The sequence below is a fragment of the Thamnophis sirtalis genome, unplaced genomic scaffold (assembly GCF_051295495.1).
Source record: "Thamnophis sirtalis isolate CommonGarterSnake01/CBP01778 unplaced genomic scaffold, rThaSir2_p1.2 scaffold_9, whole genome shotgun sequence".
Classification (NCBI taxonomy): Eukaryota; Metazoa; Chordata; class Lepidosauria; order Squamata; family Natricidae; genus Thamnophis; species Thamnophis sirtalis.
Genome location: NW_028261389.1, coordinates 49,505,516 through 49,520,749, shown reverse-complemented (window position 1 = coordinate 49,520,749; position 15,234 = coordinate 49,505,516). Strand labels below are relative to the sequence as shown.

Sequence of the window (15,234 nt, the reverse complement as noted above, 5' to 3'; positions counted from 1 at the left end):
CTCAGCTGAGGTGTGATCCGAGCCGAGGGGGGAAGAGGGGAGGTAGTACCCTTGCTGTGAAGCCTCCAAAAGCAAAGGATCCCTGCCCGCTCAGCTGAGGTGTGATCCGAGCCGAGGGGGGAAGAGGGGAGGTAAAACCCTTGCTGTGAAGCCTCCAAAAGCAAAGGATCCCTGCCCGCTCAGCTGAGGTGTGATCCGAGCCGAGGGGGGAAGAGGGGAGGTAAAACCCTTGCTGTGAAGCCTCCAAAAGCAAAGGATCCCTGCCCGCTCAGCTGAGGTGTGATCCGAGCCGAGGGGGGAAGAGGGGAGGTAGAACCCTTGCTGTGAAGCCTCCAAAAGCAAAGGATCCCTGCCCGCTCAGCTGAGGTGTGATCCGAGCCGAGGGGGGAAGAGGGGAGGTAAAACCTTTGCTGTGAAGCCTCCAAAAGCAAAGGATCCCTGCCCGCTCAGCTGAGGTGTGATCCGAGCCGAGGGGGGAAGAGGGGAGGTAAAACCCTTGCTGTGAAGCCTCCAAAAGCAAAGGATCCCTGCCCGCTCAGCTGAGGTGTGATCCGAGCCGAGGGGGGAAGAGGGGAGGTAAAACCCTTGCTGTGAAGCCTCCAAAACCAAAGGATCCCTGCCCGCTCAGCTGAGGTGTGATCCGAGCCGAGGGGGGAAGAGGGGAGGTAGAACCCTTGCTGTGAAGCCTCCAAAAGCAAAGGATCCCTGCCCGCTCAGCTGAGGTGTGATCCGAGCCGAGGGGGGAAGAGGGGAGGTAAAACCCTTGCTGTGAAGCCTCCAAAAGCAAAGGATCCCTGCCCGCTCAGCTGAGGTGTGATCCGAGCCGAGGGGGGAAGAGGGGAGGTAAAACCCTTGCTGTGAAGCCTCCAAAAGCAAAGGATCCCTGCCCGCTCAGCTGAGGTGTGATCCGAGCCGAGGGGGGAAGAGGGGAGGTAAAACCCTTGCTGTGAAGCCTCCAAAAGCAAAGGATCCCTGCCCGCTCAGCTGAGGTGTGATCCGAGCCGAGGGGGGAAGAGGGGAGGTAGAACCCTTGCTGTGAAGCCTCCAAAAGCAAAGGATCCCTGCCCGCTCAGCTGAGGTGTGATCCGAGCCGAGGGGGGAAGAGGGGAGGTAAAACCCTTGCTGTGAAGCCTCCAAAAGCAAAGGATCCCTGCCCGCTCAGCTGAGGTGTGATCCGAGCCGAGGGGGGAAGAGGGGAGGTAAAACCCTTGCTGTGAAGCCTCCAAAAGCAAAGGATCCCTGCCCGCTCAGCTGAGGTGTGATCCGAGCCGAGGGGGGAAGAGGGGAGGTAAAACCCTTGCTGTGAAGCCTCCAAAAGCAAAGGATCCCTGCCCGCTCAGCTGAGGTGTGATCCGAGCCGAGGGGGGAAGAGGGGAGGTAAAACCCTTGCTGTGAAGCCTCCAAAAGCAAAGGATCCCTGCCCGCTCAGCTGAGGTGTGATCCGAGCCGAGGGGGGAAGAGGGGAGGTAAAACCCTTGCTGTGAAGCCTCCAAAAGCAAAGGATCCCTGCCCGCTCAGCTGAGGTGTGATCCGAGCCGAGGGGGGAAGAGGGGAGGTAAAACCCTTGCTGTGAAGCCTCCAAAAGCAAAGGATCCCTGCCCGCTCAGCTGAGGTGTGATCCGAGCCGAGGGGGGAAGAGGGGAGGTAGAACCCTTGCTGTGAAGCCTCCAAAAGCAAAGGATCCCTGCCCGCTCAGCTGAGGTGTGATCCGAGCCGAGGGGGGAAGAGGGGAGGTAGAACCCTTGCTGTGAAGCCTCCAAAAGCAAAGGATCCCTGCCCGCTCAGCTGAGGTGTGATCCGAGCTGAGGGGGGAAGAGGGGAGGTAGAACCCTTGCTGTGAAGCCTCCAAAAGCAAAAGTTCCCTGCCCGCTCAGCTGAGGTGTGATCCGAGCCGAGGGGGAAAGAGGGGAGGTAAAACCCTTGCTGTGAAGCCTCCAAAAGCAAAAGTTCCCTGCCCGCTCAGCTGAGGTGTGATCCGAGCCGAGGGGGGAAGAGGGGAGGTAAAACCCTTGCTGTGAAGCCTCCAAAAGTAAAGGATCCCTGCCCACTCAGCTGAGGTGTGATCCGAGCCGTGGGGGGAAGAGGGGAGGTAAAACCCTTGCTGTGAAGCCTCCAAAAGCAAAGGATCCCTGCCCGCTCAGCTGAGGTGTGATCCGAGCCGAGGGGGGAAGAGGGGAGGTAAAACCCTTGCTGTGAAGCCTCCAAAAGCAAAGGATCCCTGCCCGCTCAGCTGAGGTGTGATCCGAGCCGAGGGGGGAAGAGGGGAGGTAAAACCCTTGCTGTGAAGCCTCCAAAAGCAAAGGATCCCTCCCTGCTCAGCTGAGGTGTGATCCGAGCCGAGGGGGGAAGAGGGGAGGTAGAACCCTTGCTGTGAAGCCTCCAAAAGCAAAGGATCCCTCCCTGCTCAGCTGAGGTGTGATCCGAGCCGAGGGGGGACCTAAACCCCATTGAATCCAGAGGAGGGAAGAGAGAAAGAAAGAAAGGGGAGTGTATGAGGGTGGGGGGATTTCCTAAACCCCATCGAATCCAGAGGAGGAGTGTGTGTGTATTTGTGTGTGTGTGTGTGTGTGTGTGTGTGTGAGAGAGAGAGAGAGAGAGAGAGAGAGACTATCACTGTGTTGTAGCTTATGATTCTTGATGAATGTATTTTATTTTATTTTATTTTATTTATGTACACCGAAGACAAATTCCTTGTGTGTCCAATCACACTTGGATAATAAACTACGTGACCCGTCAAAAGCGCGGACGACAAAAGCGCGATCGACAAAATCGCGCCTTTGACGTCATCACAGCGCGACGAAAAAGATCGAAAAATTCAAATAAAAATTAATAAAAATTAAATTAAAGCAAGCCGATTCACATAAAGGTAAGGGTTAGGGTTAGGGTTAGGGTTAGGGTTAGGGTAAGGGTAAGGGTTAGGGTTAGCTTTAGAGCGTTAGCGTTAGGGTTAGGATAAGGGTTAGCGTTACGTTTTTCGTTACTTTAACGGTTAGGTTTAGGGTTAGGTTTAGGGTTAGGTTAAGAGTTAGGGTTAGGGTTAGGTTTAGGGTTAGGTTTGGGGGGGTTAGGGGAAGGTTTTAGCTTTATTTTTACATTTTTTCGATCTTTTTCGTCGCGCTGTGATGACGTCACAGCGCGCTTTTGTCGAGCGCGCTTTTGTCCTACGCGCTTTTGTGGTGGAACCAATAAACTATTCTACTCTACTCTACTCATTTCTATTTCAATTCTAATAAGGAGTTTAGCTTCTCTCTCTTGAAAATGTAAGCTAGCATAATGCAAGCTAGCTTTAGCTTTCAAACAGTTCATTTAGTGACCAAAGTTACAACGGCCGATGACCATTTTTCACACTTAGTGACCATTTTTCACACTTAGCGACCGTTGAAGCATCCTCATGGTCACGTGATCAAAATTTTGATGTTTGGCAACAGATTCATATTTATGATGCTTTCAGTGTCCTGGGTCATATAATTGCCTTGTGTGACCTTTTGACAAAATATAAAATTTTTAATCAAGCCCCCCCCCCGGGTCAATGGTGTCCCTCTTTACCAATCTGAAAATCTGGTCACCTTACTCTATGCTTAAGGTCTGCCTGAGCTGTAGAGCTTATCTCATATTTATACTGCATTCAATAGGCTATTACAGAGCAATATACATTAAATAGCATTTCATTTAATATTAATAAATATTTTGAAGCCAGCTAATGCATATTAATAATATGAGTTGATTTGCCTTGTCAGCCTGTTACGAATAGTTTGGATCTTCCTCCTGATTAGATGGTAAATTGTCTATTCTTCTGGTGGAAGCTTGTTCACAGACCAACAGGGTAGACCAATAAGATCAAAATTATTCCAAAAGCTCATTTCTCATTACTATACATATTTTTTTTACTGAAATAATAATGTATCCCAAAATTCTGCCTCTGGTAATATTTGAATAGTTAATTTGTCTAAGAACAAAGAACAAAATTTCAGTGCAAAATTGAAAATAATAGATATGGCACAATTCTACTGTTTTTGCTATGCTCTACATTTGTATACCAATATTGGCATATATTGATAGAAATAAGTACAGAAAAACTTGAAAATTAATTCTTCATGTTTCTCTGCAGCCAGAATTAGGCTATCATAATTGATATAGCTTTAACCATACCAAATTCATACAGACATTTACAGAGAGTTAAGAATTCTTTGCAATAGTTTCAAATCCATTCCTTTTGACAGATTTGGGTCATTTTAATAGGTTTTCCACTTAATTCACCTCCTTGGAGGCTAAATTTGAAGGGGATTTGAACATCCCAATTTTTTTAAAGAGCAAAGTCAAAAATAAAACTCCTTGACTGAGTCATTAATAAGTATGGGAATATTCTTTTTTTTAATTTTCAAAACAAACACAATGTCAGGGTTCCAGATATCATGCAGAATTAAATTAGAGTCCAAGGCAGAGCTATCCTTAAAGTTCCAATTTAATAAGACAGACATAGTAGCACATCTGTGGAAATCCCAAATCTGAAAACTTCCTGGGATTCCACCCAGTTGAAAGTTCATGATCTTATCCCCACATCCACAAATCCATCACATGGTCCAATCTTCTTCGGCCATGTTAGCTTCTCCACCCAGCTGGTTCCAGTCAGGTGCAGAGGTACGGCAACAAAAGATGACCTTGGGCTTCTAGAAAGGAATGACAACAACACATTCCACAATTCTACTCCTTTGTATTCGCCCTCCCAATTACTAGACTAATGAAACAGCATAGGAAAATAATAGAGTGTGTGGCAGGCCAAAAATCCCAAAAGGAATATAACTGCAGGCCTGACACACAACATATAAAATCTTCCTTCTTTACATACTGTAGAAAGTGTATCAGTTGGTTACAAAAGGCTTTTGTGCATCTCTTCCATCGTCATCAAGCATAATTCATATTAACTCAAGTATTTTAACTCAGATATATTTATACATATTACCATCATCATACCTCCATTTTCATTTGACAATAATTGTTTAAACGTCCTTCATCATAAAATATATCAAGATTTAATACATAACCACATCCTGGCATTTCATTTACTATTTCTAAAATCCTCCAATTATACTGAATCCTTATGTCCTATTCTAGCTAAACATCCATAATAAGCTTAGAAATATGGTACTACAAGTGTCTTATAACACTAAGCTTCAAATTGGCGGTCAAGACCTGATTGTTTTGAAAGAGATACCACCTCAAATGTTAAGAGCCAGGCGAGACTACGCTTTTTTGGTCGAAGAACTCAGAAATCGTCAGATACAGTATAGATGGGATGCACCATTTGGCATTATATTTACATTTGATAGGCAAAGATATTGCCTCAACTCTGTATGGAAAGCCCGAGATTTTTATTATAATATATTGAAGGCTGGATACCCTGCACCATCTGGACCTGGAGAAAGACCACAAGAAGGACAGGATAGACAGCAAACTACACAACCACCAGATAAGATGGAGCATCTCTCTCTTCTAGAAGCGCAAGGTGTTATGGAACAAAGACCTAGCCGCATGATTACTAGACGAATGGAGAAACAAGCTAAAAAGCAACAATATCAACAATCACCGGCCATCGATCAAGGAACTACAATAACAAATCTGGAAGCAGTGGGCGGAGCTAGGCCTAAGGTTAAACAGGCCATGCAGGAAGCTCTAAAAATGCTTCAGCCAACCAAAGATGACAACTAAGATTTTAACATGGAATGTCAATGGACTGAATTCTCCACAGAAGAGAAAGAAAATATTTCACTATCTCAAACAGTTTAAGAATGATGTAATTTGTTTGCAAGAAACTCATATCAAGTCAACTGATCAAAAATATTTGATTAACTCAAAACTTGGTCAACATTTTGTAGCTTCCGCTATGGAAAAGAAGAATGGTATAGTTGTATACTTAAGAAAAGATATGAAAGCTGAATTAATAGAAGCAGATCCCTTCGGAAGATATATTGCTTTAGACCTAATCCTAGAAGGGAAAAAGACATTACTTTTGGGAATTTATGCCCCTAATCAACAGCAAGATAGATTCTATAGAAATCTTTATGCTAAATTAGTACAGTGGGACTATAGTTCCTGTACACTATTGGGTGATTGGAATGGAGTGATAGACACTAAGAGAGATAAGAAGACTTCCCGCCTAAATACTAAGATGCGAGCAAAGTTACCCAAACCTTTCTTTGACATCATGGATGACTTTGAATTGAGAGATATTTGGCGAGAAAGAAATGCAGAGGAATATGACTTCACTTTCTTCTCTGACAGGCATCAATCCTTTTCAAGGATTGGTTTTATACTAACCACTAATGATTTGCTTTCTAGGGTGAAGAAGACAAAGATTGCGGCTAGGGTCCTTTCGGACCATAACCAAGTTTGGATGGAGTTGGGAAGGGTAGTGCAGGCAAGAAGGTCTTGGAGATTGAATGAAAACTTATTTAAATATGAAAAGTATATTAATGATTGTAAAAAATTGCTATCTGAATATTTTGTTTTGAATATGAATAAGGGTACATCTATGGAATTCGTATGGGATGCAAGCAAAGCGTATATGAGAGGAGTGCTGATGAATATAAATAAAACACATAGAAATAAACAAGGGTTAAAACGAACAGAACTGGAAGAGGAAATTAAGAGAAAAGAGTTGGAGTTAACAATGAACCCAGGCGATACAAAGGTTAAGGAAGCTATTAACATATTAAAATCTCAATTTGACATGTTGATCTCTGACCAGGTATCCACTAATTTATTATATGCAAAACACAATACTTTTTGTAATGCAAACAAACCTGGCAGATGGTTAGCTTATCAGATTAGGAAAAAAAGGAAAACTCGAAATATATCTAAACTGATTTACAGAGGGAAGGGGGTGTTTCAACAGGAAGAGATTCAAAGGGCATTTCGGGAATTTTTTACAGAACTGTATAAAGGGGATAAAATTAATGGTTTAGATATAGACAAATATTTAGATAAAGAGAAAATACCTTCAGTTAGAGAAGAGCACAGGCAAAAATTGAATCAACCAATAACCTCGGGGGAAATCTTGCACGTAATTAAGCAATTAAAGTTAGGGAAAGCACCAGGTACAGATGGTTTGACAGCGGTTTACTATAAAAACTTACAGTTAGAAATGGTAGAACCTCTTAGAGAATTATTTAATATGATTCAAATGGAAGGTAAAGTGTCTCCATCTTGGAAGACAGCGTTTAGATCTTTGATACCCAAAGAATAGCAATAGCAATAGCAGTAGACTTATATACCGCTTCATAGGCCTTTCAGGCCTCTCTAAGCGGTTTACAGAGAGTCAGCATATTGCCCCCAACAATCTGGGTCCTCATTTTACCCACCTCGGAAGGATGGAAGGCTGAGTCAACCCTGAGCCGGTGAGATTTGAACCGCTGACCTGCTGATCTAGCAGTAGCCTGCAGTGCTGCATTTAACCACTGCGCCACCTTGGCTCTAAGATCAAGAAGATCAAGATACTACCCAACCCAAAAATTATAGACCTATTTCATTACTGAATGTAGATTATAAATTTTTTACTAAAATATTAGCAAATAGGTTAATGTTGGTTATTCAACAATTGATACACATGGACCAAACAGGTTTTATACAGGGGAGACAGATGAAAAGTAATGTCAGATTAATTATTAATGCATTAGAATATTTGGGAAAGAACAACCAGATCCCTGCTGCGTTTATATTTTTGGATGCTGAGAAGGCCTTTGATCGAGTTAACTGGCAATTTCTGTTGAAGATATTGCAAAAAATGCAGATAGGAGATAATTTTTTACAGTCAATTAAAGCAATATACCAACAGCAAACAGCACAAATCATAGTCAATGGAAGTTTAACAGACTCTTTTCAAATTGGAAAAGGTACAAGACAGGGCTGTCCTTTGTCCCCATTATTGTTTATTATAACTTTGGAAGTATTGTTGAATAAAATACGGGGCTTGGATGGTTTAAAAGGGATCAAGATTAGGCAGCAAGAATATAGAGTCCGCGCTTTTGCGGATGATTTGGTCATAATATTGGAACAACCGCAGGAATCCAGTATGGTCTTAATGAATACGATTAATCAATATGGTCAAGTATCTGGTTTTAAAATAAATTTAGGAAAAACAAAAATATTAGCTATAAATATGAATACTAAACAAAAGGAAGAATTAGGAGTGATGCTAGGATGCGAGGTAGTTAAAAAAGTCAAATATCTTGGAGTTAACATCTTAACTTCAAATGGGAAATTATATAAGCATAATTATGAACCACTTTGGCATAGTATACAGACAGAGATGAAAAAATGGGAGAAATTGCACTTATCTTTGTTGGGTAGGATAGCGGCAGTGAAAATGAACATCTTACCAAAATTTTTATTTCTTTTCCAAATGTTACCTATACTTAAAAAAGATGCGAATCTTTTAGAATGGCAGAAGGGTATCAACAAATTTGTATGTGCAGGAAAGAAGCCGAGGGTAAAGATGAAAATAATGCAAGATGTACGTGAGAGAGGAGGTTTGAAACTACCTAATTTAAAACTATATTATGATGCAGTGGCATTATCTGTAATTAGTGATTGGACTCATTTAACCAATGATAGAATATTGAATATTGAGGGACACGATCTGGTATATGGTTGGCATGCTTACCTGTTATTCAACAAAAAATTGGATAAGAATTTTAAAAGTCATATTTTAAGAAATGCTTTACTGCGGGTCTGAAAAAAATACCAATATAAATTAAATGACAAGATACCCATGTGGGCAATTCCTAGACACGCAATTGAAAATATGAATATAGCACAAAAACAGGACAGAATTACTTACAGACAGCTTCTTACCTCGGAAAGGGGGGTATTACAATTAAAATCTTTAGAGGTATTAAAAGAGGAGAAGGCACTTCAAACATGGTTCCAGTATGGGCAATTACAGGCTAGGTGGAAAATAGATCAAAAAATTGGTTTTATCCAAGTTGAGGATAATTTGTTTAAACAAATAAGAGATCAAAGCTTAATGCATATAAAGAGGATATATAATGTATTAATACAGATGGATTCGGAAATAGAATTAGTTAAAGATTGTATGATAAAATGGGCTCAAAATATTGAAGAACCAATAATGTTGGATACATGGGAAAGAATCTGGGTAAGAAATGTGAAATTTACACAAGCTCAAAATCTGAGAGAAAATTTTTACAAGATGTTCTATAGATGGCATTTAGATCCTAAAAGGTTGGCTTCTATGTATCCGAATGTACAGCCTAAATGTTGGAGGTGTGGTTCTCTCGATGCTACATATTATTATATATGGTGGACCTGCCAAAAGGTTAAGGCATTTTGGATAAAAATATGGTGGAGTATGCAAAATATCTTTAAAAGAAGGATAAAGTTTACTCCTCAGTTATTTTTACTAGGTATATGTACTGACTTTACACTGGTAGAGACTAACTTGATTCTGCACCTAATAACGGCAGCAAGACTGTTGGTAGCGCAATACTGGAAGAAGGAAGACTTGCCTACAATTCAAGAATGGACATTGAAAGTCACAAACTTAGCCGAGATGGCTAAAATATCGGCATATCTTAAAGATCACTCAAATGAGAGATATAAACGAGACTGGAAAAAATGGATTGACTATATACAAAATAAATATGGGACCAAGAAACTCCAGTTAGCCTATGCTTAAGATCAGAAATGATTTAAATTGTTTAAAGTTAGTTCAGCAAGAAGAAGCTAAGGTCAATGTAGAATGTCATTAATTTCTTTTTTTTTCTCTCAATAGATTTTAGACTGTGTTTGTTAAAAATCCATACCATGTACGGGTTCTGGGAAGTCCGGGGGGGGGAGGAGGAGGGGGTAGGGGGGTGGAGGGTGGGAGGGGCATACAAAAAAATTGTACTTCGATGTTTTAATGATTGACGAATGATGAAATATTTGTGTTTTAAATAGCCAGGATTCCACGTGGAATGAACCAGCTCTAATGGACACGTTCCAGGTTGGATTGTCTGAGGCCTTCCAGGATGAACTGGCGAGGGTGGACAGCCACCGACGTTCGACGCTTTGGTCCACTTGTGCCTCCAGATAGACGCCCAGCTGCAGAGGCGAAGGCCTCACCGTGCATTCCAGGAGACCACCAGCATGCCGGTTCAGCAAGGGACTGCAGTGGACTGGGAGGAGCCCATGGAGTTGGGTGCTGTCAGACCTCGAGTGTCACGGACAGAGATGGACAGATGATGGGCTGAGGGATTGTGCTTCTACTGTGGGGATCTTGGACACCTGGCAGGGAGTTGCCCCTGAAGAACAGAAGGGTGCGCGGACTGCAGCCGTCCCTCAGCAACGCACTATCATGTCGGACAACCAGCATGTTTGTGCGGTCGTGATACCCCATTCGTACAAGGTAGCATGCATTCGGGGGGTGTGGAGTCCCAGGGCGGATGCCCTGCCGAGTAAAGAACTCTGACCCTGCGAACTCGCTTCCACCTCGGACTGTTCTACCCATTGCATCCTGCACTGCTGTTTGTCATCCCATGAGCAAGCAGTCTCTGATGCAGGATGCGCAGCGGGGTGACGACTGGGTGGAGCAACGGGGGGCGGAAGTGGGGCTGGCGTCCCTATGGACTTTGGAAGGGGATCTTTTGAAGTGTCAGGGCCGGCTCTATGTTCCCACAGGGCACATCCGTCGATGGGTGCTCTCGCAAGTTCATTGCGTGTCTGCATCAAGACATTGTCAATTTTGAAAAATGACGTACGGAGGTGCGTGGAGTCATGTGCCCAGTGCCAATGGGCCAGGGCTGCAAGGAGAACTCCGCCAAGATTCCAGCCTTTGACGACTCTGGTCCCCGCAGCACTGGACTTTGTTTCTAGGTTCCCGGCGGGGGACCAGTGTCTTGGACCGGGTTCCATGGAGGCCGTCACCAACCCTTCTGGGCCACACCCCGATCGTCGAAACCGGGGGAAGGGCTCTGCGGGAGGGGATTGCGTGGTGGCTCGGCAGGAGTCGGTGGAGCTGCCGCCGGACTCCAATGGTGAGAGGTCATGTGGGTTGGCCTTGGAGGAGGTGGAGGACCCTGGACAGGGTGTTAGGGCTCGGCCGGAGCTGTTGGAGCAGCCGCCAGTCGGCAACAGTACGGGGGCTGGTGGGTCAGCCATGGAGAGGGTGGAGGACCCTGGACAGGGGGTTAAGGCTCGGGCGAAGCTGGTAGAGCTGCCATCAACCTCCAACAGTACGGGGGCTGGTGGGTTGGCCATGGAGAGGGTGGAGGACCCTGGACAGAGTGTTAAGGCTCGGCCAAAGCTGGTAGAGCTGCTGTCAACCTCCGACGGTATGGGGGCTGGTGGGTTGGCCTTGCAGAGGATGGAGGACCCTGGACAGGGTGTTAAGGCTCGGCCGAAGCTGGTAGAGCTGCCGTCAACCTCCGACGGTAGGGGGGCTGGTGGGTCGGCCTTGCAGAGGGTAAAGGACCCTGGACGCGGTGTCGACGCCATGAAGGGCGGAAGGAAACATGGTGGCTACCGGATACCTAGGGAGTTCCGGCTCAAGGGGGCTATTCCTGCAGAGGTTTGGGACTCATGAAAAAGGCACCACAGGAAATGGGTGTGAGCCATCTTGTGGACACGTCATTCCGACCGCATCCAGACCATCGGAACCCGGGGAAAGGGCCCTGCAGTGGGGTATAGTGTTGTGACTCAGCAGAAGTCTCCTGTGAGTCTTTTCGGGATGCAAGATTAACAATGCAGCTGGGGCTCATTAGTGGCGTCTTCTGGTGATAAAAGGACGGATGGTGCCACACCCTGGTTTCAGGAGTCAACGTTCATTCAACGTTCATTGATCATCGGTCGTGGTTTATTTGAGAGACACTTGGAGAAGTGATTTGCTTTCTGTAACCCTGATTCAAGGAGACACTTGGAGAAGTGCATTGCTTTGTAAGAGTTTTGTTTTGCATTCTTGTCAGAGACTTGATTTATGTTTATTTTTGGGCTCGCAGCCAGTCTGAGCCGAGAACTGATAAAGTTCTTTCCTTTTACATTTGTCTGCCTGTCGTCTGTTAACGAGCGGAGAAGGGGGGGACAGAATATATATCTGCCTGTCGTCTGTTAACGAGCGGAGAAGGGGGGGACAGAATATATATCTATTGTCACTAAATTTCACTGAGTTTAACTAGTTTAAAATTATACACTTCCATCTATCAACCTGTATCTTTCCAGTAGCAAAACACTCATATCTTCTGCCATGTGTGGTGTCAGTCCTCTAATCATCTCCTTGATCAGCTTTGTACAGACTTCTCTTAGCAACTCCTTGCTTATAAAATCTCTCATGTAATGTCCTTCTTCTGTTTCCTTAATCAGCTTATCTTTGATTTTCAGTAGTGTTAGTAGAGCCGAGGTGGTGCAGTGGTTAAATGAGCACTGCAGGCTACTTCAGCTGACTGCAGTTCTGCAGTTCGCTGTTCACATCTCACCGGCTCAGGGTTGACTCAGCCTTCCATCCTTCCGAGGTGGGTAAAATGAGGACCCGGATTGTTGTTGGGGGCAATATGCTGACTCTGTAAACCGCTTAGAGAAGGCTGAAAGCCCTATGAAGTGGTATATAAGTCTAACTGCTATTGCTATTACTGTGATATTGCTAATAAAATTTCTCTCTTTAAATCCATAAATTCTTTTGTTTTTTCTTCTTCTGGGTCTTGCCATCTGGGGTAGAGTTCCCCTCCATTTAATTCTTCTTTCACTCTTACCATTTCCAGAAACAAACCAATCACTATAAATATCAGCTGCTGCCACCGCTGTCCTCACCATTGCCATTAAGGGCCACTTCAACATCTCGCAATTCAACATCTCCTGCGATTTTGACATCTGGCCGTTACTCTTACATATTGTCCTTAACACCGACCATTGTTATGATGGACATAAGCTTCCTGCTACCTCCTTGAACACTGTCGGCTGCCCCCCCCCCATGGACATGTCATCTCCTCGTTCCATCTCCCCATGATGGCACCCCGTTTGGTTGATGCCACACTCTCCTCTATGTTATACTGCGAGAATTCCCCCTTTCCCGGGGATGGCCTTCTTGCCTATCAAGACGTTTCCTTAATGATGGATCTTGGGATCCCGAGAGGTAGCATGCAAAGAAGAGAGCTGTTTTTTTACAGGGGTTTCTAAATCAAATTTAAAGGGGGGCGGGGGGGTTGATTCGGATGGCTCAGGCAGGCTTGGGGGAAGTCTGCCAGGGCACAGGTTTGGTTTGGTTTATTAGATTTATATGCCACCCTTCTCCCAAGGACTCAGGGCGGCGTACAACATTAAAAGAAACACATAATACAAAAGTTTTAAAAAAAATTAAATAGAATATCCCAAACAAACCCAATTAGAATTGACAATAACATTTTTTTTAAAATTAAAATTAAAATTAACAATGATCAATAATTTATTTTGTTTTGTTCAGGTCAGAGCTAACTAATGGGTGCGGGTCGGGAGTGCTGGGAAGGGTTGGGATTCCGGGGGAGACATTAAGACATTCCATTGGGAGGTTCACCATCTCTACTATTTGTGGGAAAGGCAAATATCATGGGGGCCGAGGGCCAAATTATGTTTGGGGGACGCGGATTCTCTGTTTAAGAGTAATCGCACGTTCCAACTCTTATCACCCTTCTCACACCCCCGGGTGCTCAGGATTACAGGACCCTGGTGTCTGGCTGGTATCGCTTAACACCAGGTCCGTGGTACATAAGGCTCCCCTCATTTACAACCTCATACAAGAGGGTAGAGTGGACCTGGCGTGCATTATGGAGACCTGGTTAGGCCATGAGGGGGGTGTTCCCCTTAGTGAATTATGCCCACCAGGCTTCCAGGTGTTTCAACAGCTGAGAGCCTAGGGCGGCGGGGGGGTGGGTGGCGGTGGTTATTAGGGAAAGTCTCGGACCTCAGAAGGTCACTGTGCCTCAGATATGCAGGTGTGAGTCCCTTTTTTGAAATGGGGCCTTGGACTTCAGGTGGGCCTTTTTGTTACGTACCTGTCTCCCTGCTATGTTTCATCGGCCCTGCTGGAGCTGCTGGATGTGTTAGCTGGATTGGTGGTTGATTTCCCCAGGCTTATGATCTTGGGGGATTTCAATCTGCCTTCCATTGGTGAAACATCCGAGTCAGTTCGGGAGTTCATGACTTCCATGACGGCTATGGACCTAACTCAGTTAATTCAAGACCCCACCCATAACAGGGGACATACGCTCGACCTGATTTTTGTCTCTGGGCAGTGGATGAATGATCTAGATTTAGGGGATATTTCTATCCAACCCTTGTCATGGTCAGATCATTTCCTCATCAGGCTTGACGTCCATACTGCTACCCCTTGCCGCAGGGAAGCGGAACCGACTAGATAGTTCCGCCCCAGGCGCCTGATGGAACCTGAAAGGTTCCTGATGGAGCTTGAGACTTTTCCTGAATCCCGTGCTCACAACTCGACCAAAGCCCTAGTGGAAGCCTGGGATAGGGCGACCACTGGGGCCTTGGATCGTGTTGTGCCTTTGCGGCCTCTCACCCGGTGTCAATCCCGGGTAGCTCCCTGATTTACCGAGGGGCTCCGGGAGATGAAACACCAGAAAAGATGCCTAGAGAGTGGTTGGAGGGCCAGCCGGTCCAAATCTGATCGAACACTAGTAAGAATTCATATTAAATCCTACTTAGTAGCGATAAAAGTGGCTAAATGGTAACATTTTTCCGCTCTTATCGCGTCCGCAGATAACTGCCCAGCCGCCCTGTTTAGGGTGACCCACTCCTTACTTAACCAAGGAATTGGGGAAAACCCCTTGTAGGGCAGGGCTGAAGCATTTGTTCAGTATCTGCAGGAGAAAATCGCTCAGATCCGAACAGGCTTGGACTCTGACTGGGTAGATTCGGGCGAGTCAACAGGGATGTGGAGACTATCTTGGATGAGTTTGACCCTGTGACCCCCGAGGGCATGGACAGGATTATGGGGAGACTGAGTGCTGCCACTTGGGTGCTGGACCCGTGTCCCTCTTGGTTAGTCTCCGCTTCCCGGGAGGTGACACGAGGCTGGTTCCAGGCGATTACCAACACTTCATTGAGAGAAGGGTTCTTTCCCACTGCCTTGAAGGAGGCAGTGGTGAGACCCCTCCTTAAGAAGACTTCCCTGGACCCAGCTTCTTTAGCCAACTATCATCCAGTCTCCAATCTTCACTTTGTAGTGAAGGTTGTCGAGAGTGTGGTAGCACG

General features: G+C 45.2%; 1 protein-coding gene and 1 pseudogene across 3 annotated transcripts in view; one reads left to right on the top strand and one right to left on the bottom strand.

The window, feature by feature from the left end:
• Positions 1-15,234, bottom strand: part of TAFA2 (TAFA chemokine like family member 2) — a 274,868-nt gene that overhangs the window by 234,686 nt on the left and 24,948 nt on the right. The gene's annotated exons all lie outside the window — the stretch shown is intronic.
• On the top strand, positions 10,691-14,567 carry LOC148044123 (uncharacterized; annotated as a pseudogene).